We start from the raw sequence: 22,704 nt of genomic DNA on the forward strand, positions 1-22,704 counted from the left end.
AACAGCAAATAAAGCCTAAACCCAGCAGGAGAAGAGAAATAATAAAGATCAGAGCAGAAATCAATGAACTAGAAACCAAAAGAACAGTAGAACAGATCAACGAAACTAGGAGCTGGTTCTTTGAAAGAATTAACAAGATTGATAAACCCCTGGCCCGACTTATCAAAAAGCAAAGAGAAAGGACCCAAATCAACAAAATCATGAATGAAAGAGGAGAGATCACAACCAACACCAAAGAAATACAAACAATTCTAAGAACATATTATGAGCAACTCTATGCCAGCAAATTAGATAACCTGGAAGAAATGGGTGCATTCCTAGAGATGTATCAACTACCAAAATTGAACCAGGAAGAAATAGAAAACCTGAACAGACCTATAACCACTAAGGAAATTGAAGCAGTCATCAAAAATCTCCCAACAAACAAAAGCCCAGGGCCAGATGGCTTCCTAGGGGAATTCTATCAGACATTTAAAGAAGAATTAATACCTATTCTCCTGAAACTGTTCCAAAAAACAGAAATGGAAGGAAAACTTCCAAACTCCTTTTATGAGGCCAGCATTACCTTGATCCCAAAACCAGACAAAGACCCCATCAAAAAGGAGAGTTACAGACCAATATCCTTGATGAACATGGATGCAAATATTCTTACCAAAATACTAGCCAATAGGATCCAACAGTACATTAAAAGGATTATTCACCACGACCAAGTGGGATTTATCCCTGGGCTGCAAGGCTGGTTCAACATCCGCAAATCAATCAACGTGATAAAATACATTAACGAAAGAAAGAACAAGAATCATATGATCTCTCAATAGATGCAGAAAAAGCATTTGACAAAGTACAGCATCCTTTCTTGATCAAAACTCTTCAAAGTATAGGGATAGAGGGTACATACCTCAATATCATAAAAGCCATCTATGAAAAACGTACAGCGAATATCATTCTCAATGGGGAAAGGCTGAGAGCTTTTCCCCTAAGGTCAGGAACGTGGCAGGGATGTCCACTCTCACCACTGCTATTCCACATAGTATTAGAAGTCCTAGCCACAGCAATCAGACAACAAAAAGAAATCAAAGGCATCCAAATCGGCAAAGAGGAAGTCAAACTCTCACTCTTTGCAGATGATATGATACTGTATGTGGAAAACCCAAAAGACTCCACCCGAAAACTGCTAGAACTCATACAGGAATTCAGTAAAGTAGCAGGCTATAAAATCAATGCACAGAAATCAGTGGCATTCCTATACACCAACAACAAGACAGAAGAGAGACAAATCAAGGAGTCGATCCCATTTACAATTGCACCCAAAACCATAAGATACCTAGGAATAAATCTAACCAAAGAGGCAAAGGATCTGTACTCAGAAAACTATAAAACACTCAGGAAAGAAATTGAAGAAGACACAAAGAAATGGAAAAACATTCCATGCTCATGGATTGGGAGAACCAACATTGTGAAGATGTCAATGCTACCTAGAGCAATCTACACATTCAATGCAATCCCCAACAAAATACCATCCACTTTTTTCAAAGAAATGGAACAAATAATCCTAAAATTTGTATGGAACCAGAAGAGACCACGAATAGCCAGAGGAATATTGAAAAAGAAAAGCAAAGCTGGCGGCATCCCAATTCCAGACTTCCAGCTCTATTACAAAGCTGTCATCATCAAGACAGTATGGTACTGGCACAAAAACAGACACATAGATCAATGGAACAGAATCGAGAGCCCAGAAATGGACCCTCAACTCTATGGTCAACTTATCTTTGACAAAGCAGGAAAGAACGTCCAATGGAAAAAAGACTGTCTCTTCAACAAATGGTGTTGGGAGAATTGGACAGCCATGTGCAGAAGAATGAAACTGGACCATTTCCTTACACCACACACAAAAATAGACTCCAAATGGTTGAAAGACCTAAACGTGAGACAGGAGTCCATCCAAATCCTAAAGGAGAACACAGGTAGCAACCTTTTCGACCTTAGCCGCAGCAACTTCTTCCTAGAAACATCGCCAAAGGCACGGGAAGCCAGGGCAAAAATGAACTATTGGGATTTCATCAAGATAAAAAGCTTTTGCACAGCAAAGGAAACAGTCCACAAAACCAAAAGACAACCGACAGAATGGGAGAAAATATTTGCAAATGACATATCAGATAAAGGGCTAGTATCCAAAATCTATAAAGAACTTATCAAACTCAACACCCAAAGAACAAATAATCCAATCAAGAAATGGGCAGAAAACATGAACAGACATTTTTCCAAAGAAGACATCTAAATGGCCAACAGGCACATGAAAAAGCGCTCAACATCACTCGGCATCAGGGAAATCCAAATCAAAACCTCAATGAGATACCACCTCACACCCCTCGGAATGGCTAAAATTAACAAGTCAGGGAATGACAGATTTTGGCGGGGATGTGGAGAAAGGGGAACCCTCCTACACTGTTGGTGGGAATGCAAGCTGGTGCAACCACTCTGGAAAACAGTGTGGAGGTTCCTCAAACAGTTGAAATTAGAGCTACCATTCGATCTAGCAATTGCACTACTGGGTATTTACCCCAAAGATACAAATGTAGGGACCCGAAGGGGTACGTGCACCCCAATGTTTATAGCAGCAACATCCACAATAGCCAAACTGTGGAAAGAGCCAAGATGTCCATCGACAGATGAATGGATAAAGAAGAGGTGGTATATATACACAATGGAATATTATGCAGCCATCAAAAGGAATGAGATCTTGCCATTTGCAATGACATGGATGGAACTGGAGGGTGTTATGCTGAGTGAAATAAGTCAATCAGAGAAAGACATGTATCATATGACCTCACTGATATGAGGAATTCTTAATCTCAGGAAACAAACGGAGTGTTCCTGGAGTGGTTGGGGGTGGGAGGGATGGGGTGGCTGAGTGATAGACATTGGGGAGGGTATGTGCTATGGTGAGCGCTGTGAATTGTGCAAGACTGTTGAATCACAGATCTGTACTTCTGAAACAAATAACGCAACATATTTTAAGAAAAAAGAAAAAGAAGAAGATAGCAGGAGAGGAAGAGTGAAGGGGAGTAAGTCAGAGGGGGAGACGAACCAGGAGAGACGATGGACTCTGAAAAACAAACTGAGGGTTCTAGAGGGGAGGAGGGTAGGGGGATGGGTTAGCCTGGTGATGGGTATTAAAGAGGGCACATTCTGCATGGAGCACTGGGTGTTATGAACAAACAATGAATCATGGAACACTACATCATAAACTAATGATGTAATATATGGTGATTAACATAACAATAAAAATTAAAATAAATAAATAAATAAATCCTCACTCTGCCCTCATACAAATCTATCATAGTCTATCAGTTGCCAGGACTCATTAATTGATTTTGCTTTCTAAATACCACCCAAATATTTCCTACTCTTCTGACTCCCAAGGTTATGATTTGGTCCAAGACATCATCATTTCTTGCCTGAATAACTGCAATCCTCTTCTGACTGGTCTTTTAGACCCATTAGACACCCTTCCTCCCTCCTACTGACCATCAGGGATATCTTCCTATGATCTAATCATGTTATCCTCATGCCTCTAATGGCTCCCCACGAATGTGAGGTGAGGTTCAAGCCCATGGCATGGCATCCCAGACCCTCTACACTCTGGTCCCAGGATGCTTTTCCATCTCCTATCTCATTTCCTTCTATCATCCCTTTGCCCCCATCATATCAATTAATCCCACATGCCATGTTCTATCACATAGCCATGCTTTCACATATGGTGTTTTCTTTGTCTTCAACGTCAGCCCACAACACCCCTGTCTATGTTCTAAACTCTTACTTATCTTGCAAGCTCCCATCGAAAAGATCCTTTTATCAGTAATACTTTCTCTGACTCCCCTGGGGCAGAATTACTTTCTCCATCTTCTGTATTCTATAGCTTTCTCAATATTCAGCTGTCAAACCACTTACCATGTTGTAATGTGATTATACGTCAACCAGACTATTAGCTCTTTGAGAGCAAAGTGTATCTTTCTTATCATTCATTCATTTATTTAATTATAGTAGGGCTGGGAACAAAATTATACACAAGGCACACTTGATCCCAGTCTTTGTGGTACTTATAATCAAGTAGTAGAGCCAGGAAATAAATGAGCAAACAAAATTTAAATAATTACAAAATGCAGTGAGTACCAAGAAGGAACAAGCATGCTTCTGTGATGGAGAAAAACAGTGACATTTCTCTATTCTCTGTGCTGATCATTGTATCTGGCTCATAAGCCCTCACCAATGTAGTCAGATGAGAAGAGACCATTGCAATTACTCATTTTGATTATCAAGTGATGGACTCCATTTTCAACTCTAATTCCAAGCCCTGTACAAATATATCCCTAAAATAAGGCAGAATCACTATGGCAACCATTTACTTGCAGTTGTGAAACATTCATACAGCTTGGCCATGCATCAACCTAGCTCAGGCGAACTGCTGATATAGAAGTCGAGGGGAAATTCAGTCCTTTTAGAAATGTAAGTCTACATCAGAATCAGACAGCAATTTGTGTGTTCTAAATCCTCCCCCCAGATTAGCATGAGCACTAAAGGACACCTGCAGTGAGCAGTGGTTCTCAAAGTGTGGTCCCTGGAGCAACAGCAGCACCACCTGGGAAACTGTGAGAAATGCTAGTTGTCAAGGCCTGCCTCAGACCTACTAAATCAGACACTCAGATGGGGTCTGGCAATCTGTTTTATAAAAAGGCTCCAGGTTGGGGCACCTGGCTGGCTCAGTCAGTAGAGCATGTAACTCTTGAGTCGTGAGTTTGGGTCATGAGTTTGGGCCCCACATTGGGTGTGGAGCCTACTTAATTCAAGAAAAAAAAAGGCTCCAGGCAATGCTGATGCAAACTCAAATTTCAGGATTACAAACCTAGAGAATAAATCTAAATCTTGTATAACCTGTCACATTGATTGACTCAAAGTTTACTCCTTCTCTGACAGGATTACAATGAAAAGGGGCATTTCAGGTATGTCATCCCAATGTTCTGACCTTATGTCCCCAAGCTCTTTGGTAGCATAATCCCATGAAAGTACTTGCCATTTCGTCATTATGTCAGGTGTGTCTGTGCTCTGAGTCATTGCCTTTGCCTGAAAAATTAATAAGTCCGACTTATCCTTTAAGACCAAGTTCAAATGCCACCAATTCTGGGATGGCTTCTCCAGCAGAATTAATCACTCTCCTTTTGCCATTTTGTAGTATGTTGAGTACATTTCCCCCATAGTCTTCATCATATTATGTAGTTATTAGTGAAATACATAAGTTTCATGTTTCCTTCCTTCCTTCCTTCCCTCCTTCCTTCCTTCTTTCCCAAGTTCCTAAAAAAGCACATCTCCACACTATATGTCCTAGACCCATGTCCTGTCACTAGGAATGCATACTTTATCCCAAATAGCCAATCCTGGCTCATCTATAGCTTAAATGACTTAGTTCATATAAATAAGCTCAACATATAAATAAGATTCTCCCATTTGAGAATTTGAGCCAAAAGACTATCAGCTGGCAAGGAAGTGATGATATGGCTAAGGGCCAAGGTCATATACAGATTGATGAGCACACCAAAGAATTCTGTCTGCCATGAGAGGGGAATGGAGCAGGCATGCAAATGAGAACAGAGATGTCCCTGAGAGATGGCAAGTGAGACTTCAGTTTCTAACGGTTTTCTACTGTCCTCCAAGTTCATGAAAAGATCCTTCTTATAAACTTCATGTTTATAAGACTTCTGTCCCTTATAGTTAAGAGTGCTGAATGAACAATAAGTTTCTGTGTAGTGGCATGAAACACCAACCATGCTGTTATATTCATAGATTCTGTGGGTGAGGAATTCAGATTGGCTTCAGCAGGAATGATTTACCTTTTCCATGCTCCATGAAGTTTTGGGTGTCAGCTGGGAATATTTGAATGACTGGAGGGTGGAATCATCTGGCAGCTTCTTTACTCGAAAAAATGGTGCCTTGGTTGGGACTGCCAATTGGAATGCTTACACACCACCTCTACCTATGGCTTGGGTTTCCTCACAGCATAGCAGCCTCAGAATAGATAGACATTTTACATGGCAGCTCAGGACTTCAAGAGCAAGTATTCCAACCAACAAGGCAGAATATGGTTGCCCTTTTATGACCTAAGCTTGGAAGGCACATAACATCACTTCCACCATACTCTGTTCATCGGAGCACTTACAAACCAGCACAGAATCAAGGGTAGGAGAGAAAGACCCCATTTCTTGATGGGAGGAATGTAAAAGAATTTGATGCCATGTTTTAAAACCACCACATTGTGATAACAACAGGCTTCTTTTAAAAGGCAGGTTGTGTTTATTGATTTCAGCTGTGAGGAATAAGACCTCATAGAAAAGATAGGGTGTTTGCAGATATCTTAAACTTCAATTTTACTGAACCTGCTCATCAACATAGAAATTATATGATGTGCCTTCAATGTTTTTGATGTGTACAGATATTGAAGTACTGTACACTGTCTTTCTAAAATACATTGAGAGAGAGATTTAGGACTACATAATTTACAATGGCTTAGAAAATACAAAGAATTCTTGTACCTCAATAGTAAGAAGACAACCTAACAAAAATGGGTAAATGATTTGAGCAGACATTTTACCAAAGAAGATATACTGATGGCAGTTAAATACAGGAAAAAAATGCTCAACATTATAAGTCATTAGGAAAATGCAAATTTAAACCACATACCACTTCATACCCTCTAGAATGGCTATAATTAAAAAAAGACAGTATTAAATGTTGGTGAAGATGTGGGGAAACTGAACCTTCATATATTGCTGGTGGGAATATAAAATGGTGCAGCCACTTTAAAAAACAGTTTGGCAGTTTCTCTAAAAATTAACTATAAGCTTATTATATGTCCCAGCAATTCCCCTCTTTAGCATCTTCCCAAGAGAAATAAAAACATATGTCCACAAAAAGACTTACCTGTACATGAATGTTCTTAGCAAAATTATGATGATGATAATGATTTTAGAGAGAGAGCATGAGTGGGAAGGGGCAGAGAGAGAGGGAGAGAGAGAAACCCAAGCAGGCTTCACACTCAGCACAGAGCATGACTCAGGGCTCAATCCCACGACCTGAGATCATGACCTGAGCCGAAATCAAGAATTGGATGCTTAACTGATGGAGCCACCCAGGTGCCCTGCAAAATTATTAATAATAGCCAAATACTGTAAACAACTTAAATATACATCAGCCAGTGAATGAATAAATAAAATGTGGTATAATCACACAATGGAATTCTACTGAACAATTAAAAGGAATGGACTATTGATTCATGCTCTGACATGGATAAACTCAAAAATATTGTTAAGTGGAAGACACCAGATATAAAAGACCACATGTTGTATGATTCCACTTACATGAAATTTTCAGAAAAGGCAAATCTACAAGAGACTGAAAGCAGATTATTGGTTGCCTGGGTGGAGTGGGTAGTGAAGAAAATTAAAAAGTAAAGAGGCATGAGTGATCTTGTTGGGATAATAGAAATGTTTTAAAACCAATTTATAGTCATGGTTGCACAATTTGGCAAATTTATTTTTAAAATCATCGAAATGTACACTTATAGTGGGTGTAAAATTAGCCTCAATTTAAAATTTATTTTGGTCCTAACTGACCTTGATTTCTGAATATATGAAACATGCACAGTTAACTTTTAAAAGACACATTCACCCCATTGAAGAACTGGACTTAACAATTAGAAAACAAGACCACAAGGAGACAGTGTATATGCTGGTTACATGGTCAACTACCAGTCCTATATGGTGATGAGGAATTGATTGAAACCAATGAGTACAGAAATTAAGAGCAGGTTTTGGAGTCAGACCAGGGGTCAAATTTTGTCTCCATAACTTACTTGATTGGTGAACTCGACTACATTTCTAGACAACAGTTTTCATTTTCCCACAAAATGAAGATTAAATGGTGCAAACCTCAGAGAATTGTCAGAATTAAATGAGATCCTATTTTGGAAACATATAAATGATAGCTATAAGCCATTACTGAGTGGTAGAGCAGTAATTTCCCTGTTCAGTGTAGTTTTAAAAATAAGTTAGAACAAATAAAGAACACTGCTTGAAAAACACTAAATTAAATAAGATATTTATATAAGGTATTTAAATATAGATTTTGTATTTCAGTGCTTACTACAGCAGCTGGTTTAATGGACACTCAGTAATTGTTAGTTGAAAAAACAAGTTTTAAAAAACTCCATATAGCTCTTGCTACATTAAATCTTAATATTTAAATTAAAGCTAAATCCAGCTTTGCTCTTATCTCTGGATGTTATTCAATTTTTTTTCTTTTTTTAAATGACTAGCTTATACTCAGTTATTTCTAGGACTGCAAGATTTGAGATAAGTATGCTCTTGGGACTTTCCAACTTCTCTCTTCGGTATTGGCTATGAATACCCTAGGTTATCTCTTCTATGGTTTTGAAAATGAGGGTCTAGTCTTTTCTTCTCAACCAGTGGTTACTTATCTTACAGCTATCTCCCCAGTATCAACTAGTGAAAAGAAGAAAAGCCAGGAAAAAAATACAGTATCTCCCCTCCTGTTCACAGCTCTTATCTTCCCTGACCTTCTTTCTGAGCAGCAGGAAGAGAGGAGGGAGCATGGCAAACTACCGCTCCACCTCAATAGGAAGGCTGCTTTCAACAATCTGATGGGAGTCATTTTCCACTCGATTTAAAGAAAAAAGACATCCTTTTCCTTCTGAAAGACATCTCCCGCTGCTGACTGCTCTTCCAGATATTGCTTGAAATTAAATTCAATGATGGCGCTTTTACGGCTGAGGCTGCCCATGCAACTTGCCACTTTTATAGTTTAGCCATAGAAAAAGGCATACTTTAGAGACAATTCTAATTCAGTCCTCTTGAGAAAGAAATTTGCTTCTGATACAACTATTTAGTAAGAATTCCTTCAAACTAATGTTTTAAAGATTTTGTGTCTATACACGTGTGTCCATATAGATGTGCAGAAAAGCATTCTGGAAGAGAAGCAGTTAGGTTCTAAACAGACTTAAAGTGTTTCATAACCACAGTTGTTCCCAAACTTCTGTGGGCCTCAGAGCCACTTGGAGGGCTTGTGAAACAGACTGCTGTCCTTCCTGCCCCTTGCCCCCCACCCCAGCCCCAGTTTCTGATTCAGCAGATCCAGGATGGGGACAGAGGATTCACATTTCTAACAAGTTCCCTGGTGATTGCTGATGCTGCTGGTCCAGGGACCACACTTGGAGAGCCATTATTCTCGAGACACAACTACTCTATATGCTGCCCCAAATTCTTAAAGTAACTGTTATTGACTGTAATATTTTAATAAATGATGTTTCATTGTGAATCTCCCGAATGAAGAATAACTCTAAAACCTTAACTACTCTAAGTGCTATCCTTTTTTTTTTTTTCCTTTTTAAACACAGACTTTTGTTGCCTAGGGAACAGACTGAGCTAGAAGAGATTTCTTAACCAGATTGTTGCCCAGTTCAAGACTTTATGTCTCACAATTCAATAAATATCTTCAAGATCACTTCTCTTTTCACTCCTACTCAATCTCAATATAGGGTTTTATACACATACACAAACACACACACATAAACACATGTACCCAGTGGCATACTTCTTTTAAAATGATGAAAAATAAAATAATTAGGTCACTGTTTTCTATAAGAATTTCAAACAAGGTAAGGGCTAACACACATGTTACTGATTCTCACATTTGTCCTTTGTTGTAGACATGAAATTGCATGACATTTTATCTTCCCTCTGTGTTTGTAGGGAGTACATAGTGAGAAGAGTATCATCATGTAATTAACAAGATATTGTGACCTGGAAAATTCTTAGTATAGGTTTCACTTTATCGAATAGAGATTCTCCTAAAAAAATGAGTATAAATGAACCTGGATGTCAAATTCAATGCTCTTACTGGCTTGCATTATGAAATTAAAGATAGACTCCTTTGGGGAGAAAATGGCTTTAACACATAATAAAATCATACCTAAGAATATAATAAACTCTTTAGATAGAAAAATGGTAATTTTCTGATAAAAATAATAATAGCCAATGTATGCCACAAATTATGAATACCAAGTAGCTAGGGTAATTCTCACGTTTGATACACTTGCTTAAATGTCAGAGGGAAAAAAACCTGTCAGGCCAGCCAAAAAAAGAACATTTTGGATGGAAACACTACTAAGAAAGCCAACAATGATAGACTGCAGCAATAAACAAATGCTTGGGACAGCATGTCCACTAAAGATATAGGCCAGGAGATCTGAAAATGCTTTAAAGCCAGTCAGTCTGGCATGGTATATCAAGTTCTTCAGAATTAGAATTTAGTACAGAATTTCTTTAAGCAGCAGTGCAGCAGAGTTGTAAGACCACAGTCCCATAACTGGACAGCTTAGGTTCTATTCTTAATTTTGCAGCATTGATCCTGCATGACCAGGATCCTGCTATCACAGACCAGCAGCACTGATATCACCTGGGAGCCCATTAGAAACGCAGACTTTCAGCCAAAGCCCAGACCCACTGACAGAAGTTGCCTCTTAAGAACCTTGAATGATTCATAAGTACATATGAAGTAGTTGCTGGTTGTGTTTCCCTGTTCCCCCTTTAGGGCTGAAAACTTATTTTCCTAGTGGCTGCAGATGCTGCCCTTCTCTAGAAAATGCCCTTGGCTGGAGAGAGCTGCTTCACCATGGTCATGTCCCCTTTTCCAAGGGCAGCCTTCATCGATGACTGGTCAGTTTGGAAGTCATGGTCCCCTTACCCTACTTGAAACCACTCTGAAGGACCACCTCTGCTTCAGAGTTCCCCATGGCCTTAAAAAAGCTATTGCTAAGACTTCATTTTTCCAAGTTCTCTTTCTGCTCAATGCTACTTTCTTCTCTTCTCTTCAACAGGTTTTTGTCCTGAGAGTACTTATAAATTTCTATATACCAAACTCCACTCTGGATCTGCTTTCTGAAGAACCCAGCCTGTAATAATCTTGACATTTGAAATGCTTGAACTTTGGCCATGTAAATTAATCTCTGGCTCTTCAGTTTTCTAATTTGTAAAATGGGGATAATAACAGTATCTTTCTCATGGTGTGCTATGAAGATTAAATTGCCTAATATTTGTAAAGTACTTAGAGCAGTGACTGGCTTATGCAATGTTAGATAAGTGTTAGTCACCACCATAGAGGGGGCCTGTGAATAAACAGTTAATATCTGTCATGTTCATATTCCTTGTTCAAAAAAACCCACTACCACTAACATGTAAAAATTAGGTTCTGTTGGGGAATAATCTATTTACTTATGTATTAGTCACTTTGCAAGGGCTGATGAGAAGGAAGTGTTAGAAACCCATATACTAACATGTTATCTGATTAGGATCAAGAATATCAAGCTGATAAGAGCAAGTGGGTTATACCATATTCAGAACACATACAGTCAAATTCTTATTTCCCCTTAGGGAGAAGAGTATAAAATGGAGAAGAGCTCTATGACATGAATCAAAAAGACAGTGATACATGGAAGCATTAGAATCAAATAATTTCAGGGGAGAAATGGATCTTATCTATCTAGTCCAACTATTCATACAGGAGTAGATAAATCTCATTGCCAAATGTAATAGATATGTGTAAACCTTATCTTGTCTCTTTTGTCTGCAGTTTTGAGAATGGGTGTTGACTGTTCTTTCTAGAAACTAAACACACATACACACATGTATGTACACACATACACACAACATGCATGCACATACATACATAAACACACACACATGTTCTTGGAATTAATACCCTTGGCTCTGGTGTTTTTCTCCAGATTTTGGCCCCACTTATGTCTCATTTTGAGTCAGCACTACCTTCCAAGTGGTACTCCTTTTCCTGAGTTTCTGCTGGGCTGTGAGGTCATATTTTTGTATTATGTTCAATTAGCCAACATATTGTGAGGTCATATTTTTAAGCACAATTCACTATGACTCAAGTACCCTAACTTATGTTATGGTATAATCTAATCTTTGCCAGATTCCCATCCACAGGTACTTTTGAGAATCATCAGGGATTTACATTGATCATCATCTGGATGTGGAATACTGCTTTAAGTTCTTTACACATACCTCTGTACACTCCTTTGTGGGTCACATTGCTACTGTTAGGATTGTCCCTCCAGCTGCTCTCACCTACTACCTACCTGCAAATGGAGGGAGGGAGGCAATACCCTTCTCTCAGTTCTAGCCAGTGATAATAACATCTTGATGGTAACCTTTAACTAGACTTTACAGAAAGCTTGGAGATGACAGAAGTAATTTGGTTATCTATTGCTATATAACAACAGAAGTTTAAAAAAAACAACCAACACGACTTATCTGTGGATCCTTTTGCATCATGTGCTGTTTGCTGAGGCTCAATGGAGCTGGAATGTCCAATTTTACAAAACAATTTTTAATACAAAGCAATGCTCAAAATAAAGTTAGTCCCACAATTTCTAGAAACATAAAGGTATGAGACCTAAATGTGGGCCCCAGTGTCCAAAAGCTGGATTTTAGCACCCAACTGTGGCATATGTGACAGGGGCATGGATGAGGCGGAGAGATACAACTGCATATAGATCTCCATGCAAGGGGATCTATAAACACTCTCCTCCTGAGCCCAGGAAAACTTGCCATCTGCCTTAATTTCTCGGTAAAATTATTGCTTTGCTTGAGCAGTCAAAACCACAAGTCTGTGCTAAATAATGGCTAGGAAATCTAAATGTATGGGGATCACAGAGTGTAAGAATCCTAAGTGGAGAAACTAATGTAAAGTATCTTCTGGGATGAGTGAAGCATTTGTTTTTCTTCAGCTGAAATAAATGCAAAACCATTTTTTGACATCTAAAGTGTCTAGGATATTAGGGAATTCTATAGAGGATGGGAGCATAAAGTGGACACCAATTAAAGATTACTAATTATTAGAGGTAATGATCTGCCATGATCTCTATCAAATAGATCCACCTTACCTCTATCATAATAGAAGCCACAAACAAAATTAGCAACCCAAGCATTTAAACAATAGACCTAAAAAAGACTGTGAAAAAACTATGCTTGAAATAGTGAATAATGGGAACAGTGGAAAAATATGCTTGAAATGAGAATTCTCTCATTTAATTATTACAAAGAAGACATACAGATAGCCAGGGCACCTGGGTGGCTCAGCCTGTTAAGCATCCAAGTCTTGATCTCAGCTCAGGTCTTGATCTCAGGGTTGTGAGTTCAAGCCCTGCATTTGACTCCACACTGGGTGCGGAGTCTACCAAAAAAGAAAAAAAAAAAAAAAAGAAGAAGACATACAGATAGCCAACAGACACATGAAAAGATGCTCAACATCATACATCATCAGGGAAATGCAAATCAAAACCACAATGAGATATCACCTCACACGGGTCAGAATGGCTAAAATCAAAAACATAAGAAACAACAGGTGTTGGCAAGGATGTGGAGAAAAAGGAACCCCTCATGCACTGTTAGTGGGAATGCAAACTGCTGCAGCCACTGCGGAAAACACCTATGGAGTTTCCTCAAAAAATTAAAAACAGAACTACCCTATGATCTAGTAATTCCACTACTGTGTATTTACCCAAGAATATGAAAACACTAGTTCAGTGAGATATATGCACCCCTATGTTTATTGCAGCATTATTTACAATAGCCAAATTGTGGAAGCAGCCAAAATGTCCATCAACAGATGAATGGATAAAGAAAATGTGAGATACACACACACACACACACACACACACATACACACACATTGGAATATTATTCAGCCATAAGAAGCATGAAATCTTGCCATTTGCAACAACATGGATGGAGCTAGAGAGTATAATTCTAAGCAAAATAAGTCAGAGAAAGACAAATACCATATGATTTCACTTATATGTAGAATTTAAGAAACAAAACATCAAAAGAAAGCCAGAGGAGCCATATTTATATCAGACAAACTAGACTTTAAAACAAAGACTATAACAAGAGATGAAGGAGGGCATTATATCATAATTAAGGGGTCTACACACCGAGAAGATCTAATAATTATAAATATTTATGCCCCCAACTTGGGAGCACTGAAATATATAAATCAATTAACAATAAACATAGAGAAACTCGTTGAGAATAATGCAATTATAGCAGAAGACTTCAACACCCCACTTACATCAATGGACAGATCCTCTAAGCAGAAAATCAATAAGGAAACAATGGCTTTAATGACACACTGGACCAGATGGCCTTAACAGATATATTCAGAATATTTCATCCTAAAACAGCAGAATAAGTGCTTTTCTTGAGTGCACACAGAACATTCTCCAGAATAGATCACATACTAGGTCACAAATCAGCCCTCAACAAGAACAAAAACACTGAGATCATGCATATTTTCAGACCACAATGCTATGAAACTTGAAGTCAACCACAAGAATATATTTGCAAAGACCATAAATACATGGAGGTTAAAGAACATCCTACTAAAGAATGAATGGGTTAACCAGGAAATTAAAGAAGAAATTAAAAAGTACATGGAAGGAAATGAAAATGAAAACACAACAGTCTAAAACTTTTGGGATGTAGCAAAGGCAGTCCTAAGAGGGAAGTATATTGCAATACAGGCCTACCTCAAGAAGCAAAAACAGTCTCAAATATATAACCTAAACTTACATCTAAAGTAGCTAGGAAAAGAGGAGCAAATAAAGCCTAAATCCTGCAGAAGAAGGGAAATAATGAAGATCAGAGCAGAAATAAATGGTATAGAAACAAACAATAAAAGAACAGTAAAACAAATTAATGAAACTAAAAGCTGGATCTTCTAAAGAATTAATAAAATTGATAAACCCCTAGCTGGACCTATCAAAAAGAAAAGAGAAAGGACCCAAGTAGATAAAGTCATGAATGAAAGAGGCAAGATCATTACCAACACCAGAGAAATACAATTATTTTTTAAGATTTTATTTATTTATTTGAGAGAGAGAGAGCACAGAGGGAGAGGGAGAAGGAGACTCCCTGCTGAGCAGAGAGCCTGATGCAGGGCTTGATCCCAAGACCCTGAGATCATGACCTGAGCCAAAGGCAGATGCTTAACCAACTAAGTCACCCAGATGCTTCCAGAAATACAATTATAAGAGAATACTATGAAATCATATGCCAACAAACTGGGCAATCTGGAAGAAATGGACAAATACCTAGAAACTTACAAATTACCAAAACTGAAAAAGGAAGAAATAGAAAATTTGAACAGATCGATAACCAGCAAAGAAGTTGAATCAATAATCAAAAATCTTCCAACAAACAAAAGTCCTGGGCTAGGTGGCTTCCCAGGGGAATTCTACCAGACATTTAAAGAAAAGTTAATACCTATTCTTCTTAAACTATTCCAAAAAAATAGAAATGGAAGGAAAACTTCCAAACTCATTCTACATAGCCAGCATAACCTTGATTCCAAAGCCAGACAAAGACCCAACTAAAAAGGAGAATTGTGGCCAATATCCCTGATGAACATGGATGTAAAAATTCTCAGTAAAATACTAGCAAATTCATTTCAACAGTACATTAAAGGAATTATTCACCATGATCAAGTGGGATTTATTTCTGGGCTTTAGGGGTGGTTCAATATTCACAAAGCAATCAACATGATACACCACATTAATAAAAGAAAAGATAAGAACCATATGATCCTCTCAATAGATGCAGAAAAAGCATTTGACAAATTCAGCATCCATTCTTGATAAAAACCCTCAACAAAGTAGGGATAGATGGAACATATTTCAACATCAAAAAGGCCATATATGAAAGACACCCAGCTAATAGCATCCTCAATGGGGAAAAACTGAGAGCCTTCCCCCTATAGTCAGGAAGAAGACAAGGATGTCCACTCTCACTATTACTACTTAACATAGTACTGGAGGTTAAAGGAATCAGACAACAGAAGGAAATAAAAGGCATCCAAATCAGCAAGGAAGAATTAAGCTTTCACTATCTGCAGACCACATGATACTCTATGTAGAAAACCCAAAAGACTCCACCAAAAAACTGCTAGAACTAATACGCGAATTCAGCAAAGTTGCAGGATATAAAATCAATATGCAGAAAGCTGTTGCATTCCTATACACCAATAATGAAGCAGAAAAAGAAATCAACGAATTGTCCCCATTTGCAACTGCACCAAAAACAAGATCCTTAGGAATAAGCCTAACTAAAGAGGTAAAAGATCTGTACTCTGAAAACTTAGGAAATAAATTGAGGAGGACACAAAGAAATGGGAAAGCATTGCATGCTCGTGGATTGGAAGAACCAACATTGTTAAAATGTCTATACTGCCCAAAGCAATCTGCACATTTAATGCAATCTCTATCAAAACACCATCTACTTTTTTCACAGAGCTAGAACAAACAATCCTAAAATTTATATGGAACCACAAAAGACACCAAATAGCCAAAGAAATCCTGAAAAAGAAAAACAAACCTGGAGGCATCATGATTCCAGTCTTAAAGCTATATTATAAAGCTGTAGTCATCAAAACAGTATGGTACTGGCACAAAAACAGACATATAGATCAATGTAACAGAATAGAGAGCCCAGAAATGGACCTTGAACTCTATGGTCAACTAATCTTCGACAAATAGGAAAGAATATTCAATTGAAAAAAGACAGTCTCTTCAACAAATGGTGTTGGGAAAACTGGACAGCCACATGCAGAAGAATGAAACTGGGCCACTTTCTTATACCATACACAAAAATAAATTCAAAATAGATGAAAGACCTAAATGTGAGACAGGAAACCATCAAAATCCTAGAGGAGAATGCAGACAGAAACCTCTTTGACCTCAGTTGTAGCAACTTCTTACTAGATACGTTTCCTAAAGCTAAGGAAACAAAGGCAAAAATAAACTATTGGGACTTTCATCAAAATAAAAATCTTCTGCTTAGTGAAGGAAACAATCAACAAAACTAAAAGGCAGCTTATAGAATGAAAGAAGATATTTACAAATGACATATCTGATAAAGGGTTAGTATTCAAAATCTATAAAGAACTTATCAAACTCAACACCCCAAACATAAATAATCCAGTTAAGAAATGGGCAGAAGACATGAACAGACATTTTTCCAAAGAAGATATCCAGATGGCCAATAGACACAAGCTGAATATCACTCATCATCAAGGAAATACAAATCAAAACCACAATGAGACACCACCTCACACCTGTCAGAATGGCAAAAATTAACAAACAAGAAACAGTTTTGGGTGAGGATGCAGAGAAAGGGGAACCCTCTTTCACTGTTGGTGGGAATGCAAACTTGTGCAGCCACTCTGGGGAACAGAATGGAGTTTCCTCAAAAAGTTAAAATAGAACTACCCTATGATCCAGCTATTTCACTACTAGATATTTACCCAAAGGATACAAAAGTACAGATTTGAAGGGGTACATGCACCCTGATGTTTAACAGCATTTTCAACAATAGCCAAACTATGAAAAGAGCCCAAATGTCCATCAACTGATGAATGAATAAGGAAGATGTGAGATATATATATACACAATGGAATATTACTCAGCTTTCAAAAGAATGAAATCTTGCCTTTGCAATGACATGGATGACGCTAGAGTGTATTATACTAAGTGAAATAAGTCAGTCAGAGAAAGACAAATATTGTATGATCTCACTCATATGTGGAAATTAAGAAAAAAAACACATGAACATATCAGAAGGGGGGGAGAAAAGGAGAGAGGGAAACAAGCCATAAGAGACTCTTAATGATAGGAAACAGACTGAAGGTTGATGGAGGGAGGTGGGTGGGGGATGGGCTAGTAGGTGATGGGTATTTAGGAGGGCACTTATTATGATGAGTACTGGGTGTTGTATGTAAGTGATGAATCACTGAATTTTACTCCAGAAACCAATATCACACTGCATGTTAACTAAAATTTTTAAAAAAGAAACAAAACACATGGACAAAGAAAAAAAGAGACACACCAAAAAACAGAATTTTAACTATAGAGAACAAACTGATGGTTACCAGAGGGGAGGTGGGTCTGGATGAAATAAGTGAAGGAAATTAAGAGTTCACTTTATCACAATGAGCTTTGAGTATTGAATAGAATTATTGAATCACTATATTATACACCTGAAACTAATATAACACTCTAGGTTAACTATACTGGAATTAAAATTAAATAAATAAAGCAGGGGATTTACAGAAAATAAAATAAAATAAAAAGTAATATGTTAAGGGTTCTAGTGGAAAAAGAGACAACATGCAAGAACAGATGGATAATGTAAGCAGAGAGAAGGAAACTCTAAGAAAGAATCAAAAGGATCTGTTAGAAATAAGAAACACTGTAACAGAAATGAGGAATGCCTTCCATAGTTTCATAAGCAGACTGGATACAGCCAAGAATCATTAAAGGTGAAGATATGGCAATAGAAAACTTTCCAAACTGAAATGCAAAGAGAAAAAATTTTGAAAAAAATCAAACATGACATCCAAAAACTGTGGGAAAATTTTAAAATGAAACATATGTATAATTGGAATATAAAGAGAAAATGGAACAGAATAAATATTTAAAGTGATAAATGGCTGGAAATTTTCCAAAATTAATAACAGACACCAAACCTCAAGTCCAGAAAGCTCAGAGAATACCATGCAGAATAAAAACAAAACAAAAAATCCCACCCTCCTACTATGCATATCATATTCAAATTGCTGGAAACCAGAAATCTTTAAAGAAGCCAAAGCGAGGGGAAACACCTTACCTGTAGAGGAACAAGGATAAGAATTACAGTGGACATTTTGTCAGAAACCATGTAAGCAAGAAAAGAGCGGAGTAGAATAAAGTATTGAAAGAAAAAAATTACCTATCCAGAATTCTATGATATTATCCTTCAAAAGCAAAGGAGAAATAGAGACTCTCAGTCAAACAAAAATTGAGGAAATTCATTGTCAGATCACCTGCACTGCAAGAAATGTCAAAATGTCTTTGGAAGAATAAATACCGACAGTCAGGAATTCGGATCGACATAATGGAAAGAACATCAGAGAAGGAATAAATGAAGGTGAAATAGCATGGGTGATTTTTTTTTTATTCTTAGTTGATCATTAGATAAGTGTTTGAAATAATAACAACAATGTATTGAGTGACTATAATGTATGGATAAGTGAAATGACTGACAACAATGTTGTGAGAGAAAGCAGGGAGGAATTATATGTCTCAGCATTTTTACTGTCTCAAAACTCATCTCTTGCAGTGCATTACTTTGGAAAATGGACCTTTGTGACTGACTGATAAACTATTAGAATATTTTCACTTTGGAGTCTGAATTTAGTCTAAGGTTTTTCAGACACACGATCTTTACTAACTTTTATTTGCCATACAAGTTTCTCCACAACCTTTAAGAAAGGCCCGAATCCTAAACATTTTAAAGTGAAACTTTATTTGCTCCCTTTTCCATAATCCTATGTCTGGAAACCAGAAGGAGTATAAATCTCTGAAACTTGAACTAAATTCTTCTCAGACTTTTTTCTGGCAAAACTGGAAATCAGGTGTGTGTGGAGGTTATCGACTGTTGGAATGTTTCAGGTGCACTAAACTAAATTGCCACCATTTTGGCTGAGTTGGTCATTAAGTAACTTTTATTATTGTGTCCAAGCTACATCTTATCACTTCTCATAAATTACCAGGAACAAATCATGTTTATTTAGTTCTCAGTGGAGTATGGGCGCTATGCCATAGTACCCTTAAGCTACCTACACTTTAAGAGACATTTTTGAATCAAAGAAAGTGAACCCAGTTTCCTTTAGGACACATTTTAAATCTCTATATTTTTAAATTATTTATTCCAATTGTTTTCTTCACAAATCAAAAACTTTTTCTTTTAAAAGTTCTGTTTTCCTTTGTAGTTTTCCATAAGCAAGAATGAAACTGAAAACCTATAGTTTAACAATTTTTAAAATTATGTAGTTATTATACTGACATACCAGAGAAACAACATCATAAGCAACTTGCTTTGGAATACCTGCTAAAAATATTTTTCCCATAAAAGGTATACTTTTTTTGCTGGATATTTATAAAAAGAAGTAAACACATACCCTACAGTGAGACAGCCCCTTTTCATGAAAATACAAAGGAAACATGCATTAGAGGTAATGTAACAATGAGAAGAGGAGCCCCATTCATTTCATTTTCTGGGGAGATTTGTGCAGAGTAATTGACATTTTTAAAAACATACTATTAGTAAATTGAATGTTTATTCAGTAACTTTCCAGCTTTAATTGTTCTTTCCCTGTAAAATACAGTAAACAAATGCATTCCTAGAAGTTTTGACAATTGGTTCTTCATTCTCTATCCCCTAGAACTCAATTAACCATGTTTTCTACCTTATTCACATGGCACATGTATGTTCAGTCTGGAATTATTAAGAAAATAGGGTTAAGTTCACCTTTTATTGGGTGGTTTGTGAAAAGTCTTGAATGGATGTGATTTCAAATTAGTCTCTGTTAATGCCAATTCCCTGGATCTAAGTGAATTTATATTGGGTATTTAGATCTGCTTTATAATAAAGTAAACAGTGCTAGCATAGTGCTTGGTTCATGTAATTATCATTCCAACAAGGTGCACAATATATGGTAGATCTAAGGAATCTAAGGAATATAGGCTGCCTGCTCCTAAAGGTCCCCCAAATGGATATATAGACCTTTCTCAATTTACAATGGGGTTACATCCTGATAATGGTAAGTTGAAAGTGTCATAGATTGAAAATGCATTTAATACACCTAAACTACCAAATATCTTAGCTTAGTCTAGCCTGCCTTAAATGTCCCTGCACTAGACTACAATTGGGCAAAATCAACTAACACAATACTTATTTTATAATAAAGTGCTGAATATCGTATGTAATTTATTGAATACTGTTCTGAAAGTGAAAAACAGAATGGTTGTAAGTGTATCTGTTGTTCACCCTTGTGATCATGTGGCTGCCTGGGAGCTGCGGCTCACGGCCACTGCCCAGCATTGCGAGAGAGAAGATAAAATCACAAGTCTAACCATCTTCCATTAAGAGCCATCTGTATCAGTTTGAGATTTTCACAGGAGTAGACTGAACTGTATCCTGACAATGGTGGCCCTGGGCTTTGTGTGGCACTCAGGCTGACTTGGTGGGCTTCATTCTCCAGGCTCCCAGTCAGCTGGCCTTCGTTAATGAGAGGTGCTGGTGTGGGTCTGGAAGGTAGTAGGAAGGAAGAAGTCAGAGTATTCCCCTCCTTCCTTTCTGTCTCCAGCAGCTTCTCCTACTGCACCTGGGTCTCCTTCATTGTTTTAGTTCATGCTAGACAGGTATAGTGTGGTTCCAGCTTCTTCCAGGTAACCCTAGGCCCCTGGGCTCTGATAATACCACCTTCTCCCATGGGCCCTCCAGTGTAAGTGTGAGAGTAGCTATCTGCCCCATGAGTGTCAAAACTTTGGGCTGGTAGCTCTCTGCAGTGGAGGCAGACCCTGAAGGAGCTGCGTGGCACATCTTCATGTTTACCAAACTCTCTGAGGGCATAATCTTGTTCTGGAAGCAGCACAACTCAGAGCAGGTTAGAGAACTCCTCTCCTCTTTTGAACAAAGCCTTTGTTATCTGCCAGACTCTACTTCTTAGATCGTGTTTCCATGTGCTCTGACAATGTTTTAGTCTTGCTCTCCTTTTTAAAATGCTTTCTCTTCACCCTATCTCTCTCTAAAAGAGCATACGGTGGAAATAATTTCTGCTCCAAAATGTCCAGTCTCTGTATTTTTATCACCTTGCAATAACTGCTGGATAACTATGATTGATATTTTGGATATTTCCTAACCTTCTAGACATACAGGGACAATCTCTTGTTTTTCTCTCATTCATGGCAATCCATCCAGTATAGGTCAACATCACTACATTGACTCTGAGAACTTTTGTTGTATTGACCAAACGTAATAGGTGTTAGTTAAATATCAATTTCTTCCTGTCTTCTTTTTCTATTTTCTTTCCACTCTTGTGTGTGTGTGTGTGTGCGTGTGTGTGTGTACATTCACTTAACAGAACATTCAAGAATGAACTGGACCCTGTGATAAATCCTACTTTGGCCTGGTGTCCACTGGCCCTAGACTGAGATCATATTCAAGCTGATGTCACAGCCTCTGGGTTTACCTGAACCAGAAAAAGCAATAAAGATGAATAATCTTTATAATATAATATCAAGACAAAATAATCATAGACAAAATGCACATATTTTAAGGTGGTGGCAGTGTTTGCACTTCAAGAAACACAGACAATGATAATTCTAGTCACTGTCAGTTTAATAAATACAATTATTTTTTTTCTTCTCCATAAAATTTGCCATAAAAACTCAAGTTAAAGTTGACATGTCATTACTTTATGAAATTATTTTAAGAGCCCCCAGGCATGATTCACAGCTCATGTTATTCATGGATTACAAAGGGAAGTGGGGGATTGGGAGGTTGTATCTCAATGACTTTCAGAAATCAAATTACAAGCTATAGTACATATATATATATATATGCCCTAGAAGAAAAATACAGACCACTTGAAGTTGAATATCAAATTAATACATATTCTGTCTCAACTCATTCTTTTACAAGGTCATGTCCAAGAAATATTTCTTTTTTTTTTTTTTTTTTTTTT

The 22,704-nt window shown here is 37.5% G+C and overlaps 1 protein-coding gene across 3 annotated transcripts in view; it reads right to left on the minus strand.

Annotated features, from left to right (window-relative positions):
- Nucleotides 1-22,704, minus strand: part of TMEM108 (transmembrane protein 108) — a 747,136-nt gene that overhangs the window by 488,407 nt on the left and 236,025 nt on the right. The gene's annotated exons all lie outside the window — the stretch shown is intronic.

This window comes from Callorhinus ursinus, unplaced genomic scaffold (genome assembly GCF_003265705.2).
Source record: "Callorhinus ursinus isolate GAN/ISIS: 27379988/994484 unplaced genomic scaffold, GSC_fseal_2.0 scaffold1, whole genome shotgun sequence".
Lineage (NCBI taxonomy): Eukaryota > Metazoa > Chordata > Mammalia > Carnivora > Otariidae > Callorhinus > Callorhinus ursinus.